This window comes from Electrophorus electricus, chromosome 11 (genome assembly GCF_013358815.1).
Source record: "Electrophorus electricus isolate fEleEle1 chromosome 11, fEleEle1.pri, whole genome shotgun sequence".
Classification (NCBI taxonomy): Eukaryota; Metazoa; Chordata; class Actinopteri; order Gymnotiformes; family Gymnotidae; genus Electrophorus; species Electrophorus electricus.
Window position 1 is genome coordinate 11,245,578 of NC_049545.1, and position 3,294 is coordinate 11,248,871.

The window sequence follows — 3,294 nt, forward strand, 5'->3', positions numbered from 1 at the left end:
TTGTTGTCGTCGTTGCTGTCGGAGCGTCATCTGAACTTCCGAGACCTTTTTTGCATCGTCTCCGAATTCGTGCCGCATCTCACGAATTCGCCCGAAAAAGAGTCGCACAAGCAGAGAAAAATCACTTTAATGACCCAGATGAATGACGGATTAGGAGAGAAGGACACAGCACATGACGTGTGATGGCAGAAAAGTGCACGATAATAATATGCAAGGTGGACTAAGTTGTTACCTTAAGCAGAGACGTATGTAAGCCAAGTAAGTTAAAAAAAAATCAAGTTACACGTCAAATCTGAAGGTCTTAAATAAGTCATATAAGTAAACCCTCTTTGGTGGTTGTCGATATAAGACAAACAATAAATATACCTGAGGACTTTTTTTAATTTAGGGCGTAGGTGTTTAGAGCTGATTTTGGCAGATTGTATTTTAGGTCCTGTATGCCAGCAATGTAGCCTTAGATCCTTATGTGAGCTATGCTAATGACTTCTGCTTCGGCAGAGTATCAGCTCTTTATAAAGGTTGACTAGCATGGATCATTTACTTCCTGAAAGGGAACCTGATAGTAAACAACGCTAAGCAGTTTCCCAGGTTGCTGTAATTACATGTTATAAGGTTTTTTTTAGTTTTCCCAGTGAGGTGGGATCCATCGAGTTTAACAGGCAAGCATATTTTAAATGCATGTGAGCTTGTGAAAAACTATTTCTAGCATTTGTTGAACCCTCAGGCAAGGCATGCATACAAACACACACACACACACACACACACACACTTTAAGCTTGTTTGCACTTTATGAAGATGCTTATGTTAGCACTTCAGAGTATGCCTTGGGAAAACAAACCTGCAAACTTTCTCATTTCTGTCACATCTCAAGTCATGAGGGCACATGAGAATTTGCAGGACACTCATTTGACGCCTTGACAACAGCTGTGCTTGCTGGGTGAACAATGCTTAGATGGCATGAAACTCATGACACAATGACCTAAAAACACTAACAGGGAGCATTACATATATTATGAACCTTTATCTTTGAAGTTTCAATGAATGAAGTTTGAAAGTACTTCATTGCAATATAAGAATAACACTTTTCACTTTATTGACTGTAATAAAATATTTGTAGCAAGAATGAATTAGAAATGCAGCAATTTGCTTCAATATAATTTTTTTTAAATCTTTGCATTTAGTAACAACCACAGCAAAAACAAAACAAATTCCTGAAATTCCAAGGCTGCTATAATAGTTACAAAAAAAACCCATCAACAATATTTAAAGAGTAATTAGTCATACTGTACAGTACTATCAGGATTCTAGTCCTCCCAGTCTCCTGCATTTGCAGTTTACATTTGCTAACAAGCATTTACTGATACCAAAACTTTTAACGCAGTAACACAGCTATATAACACAATTAGCCACATAGTTAATTTTCTGCTCAAAACCACATATTGTTCATTAAATACCAGCTCTACATTTCAAAATGCAAGCAAACATTTCTCTACACATACTAACTTTTTCAAAACACAGCAAATCCGCCTCAATATCAAGTTATTATTTCAAAACACTAACACGTTTTCTATCCAAGTGGAACAAATAGTTAGACATAGCACTACAACTGTCAAAATATTAACAGTTGATAGTATTACAGAAACAGTATTACCTTTCATGTGTCATTATTACCAGCAAAGCAACAAACATTATGACATCCATTGCTTTTACAATTTGTGTCTTTTTACTGTAAACCACTACATTCTTTTGCTTGATTGTTAAATGTGTGCATTTTTGGTATTTACTCTATAGTAGAAAAAAAAGAGTTTGTGACAGACTTGATGCAGTAGAAGCGTTATTACAGTAGGGATGTAAAATTGCCAGCAGTGATTAACAAAAAATCCAACATACAAGACACAAGATACAAAAATGCATAATCTTGTTTTACAGCAATCTGTACAGTTATTTTTTACAGTAATCTCTATGGTCTTCAGCATCTTGCCACATATTCTCATCTACATCACATCTAATGTCATCCCTTGCTATGCACCTTGGACAGAAATGCTTGGTATGCCGTATCCACCCCTGGCAGTCTTCCATACACCTTCCAACTCCAGGCTGAAAAAAAATTATTAATCATGGAGTTAAGGAAAGGCAAGTGTGGGGGAGGAATAGGGACACCATCCTTGGATGGGGTCCAATCCAGTTTGTGATGCCATATGAATGGTGGAAAGGTACATTGTCCCATGTTATCACAAATTTCCTCCTGTTTCCTCCAACCTGTTCCCTTTCTGCTTCTTGCAAAGGTCATTCAAAAACAAAACAAAAAAAAGAGGGCTCAGTGTTGTTGGGACCAAGCTAGCATTTCTGCAGGACCAGACCAGCATTTGAGTTTGCAGCACCCAATCTCCTTTCTGATGTTTGCTCCTCTCTGACCCAGCACTTGGCCCTTTCCCCGATGATGTTTCTTCCCCGGCGATGTGTTTTGGCCAAGTTAAATACTGCCTTGTCTACATAAATGAGCTTGTGTGGGGTGTGGTAAGCTTCCAACTCCATAACTCTGAAAGAACCCAAACACAGTATGTATATATGCATTTTAGGATATTCTACTGTATGTACTCTGTGGTATAAAATATTGAATATTGTAAAGCTCACTATAGTACAGATGTATTGGTTAGACATCATATGTGGGCATATTGGAGCTGAAGTTCATTTACCCGCTCACTCTTCCTTTTGAAAGGAACTGTGTAAACAAAGAGTTTTATACGAACTCTTTGTTTGGTCAGAGTCTGAGGAATAGTAGTCAAGTTGATGCTTCCTACACTGTGAAATACCAGGTTGTCCTCTACAGTTCTGCTCTGAATTTCTGTCAGTTTTACTGCATTATCAGCAATGCCCATGCCTACAATAGCATGCTCTTGGTCTTCACTGAGGAAGTTTCCTCTTCCCCCAGAGGGAGGAAGACATTGCGTCCTTTAGAGGAACAAAAATACATTTGTTTTAGCAGTGGACCGGTGGCCTACAGTTACTGTAGGACATGGCAACAGTGAGTATAGACGAAGGCCTTGTGAACGCATTACTTACCTGTTAGTTTGTTGAAAAGTCAAACGACAATGGAAGCCACTATCTGAGGTTAGCCTCTGTCAGTGGCAGACCATGATTTATCACACGGTGGCTCTTATTCCATTAGTGACAGCAGCTCTTACTTTACCGTAAAAACACCACCACACATTCTTTACTCTTCTCCCTTACGTCTCCCTCTCCCTTATTATAAAGACATTATTGTCTTTTTCTCTCTCTCTCACTCTCTCTCTG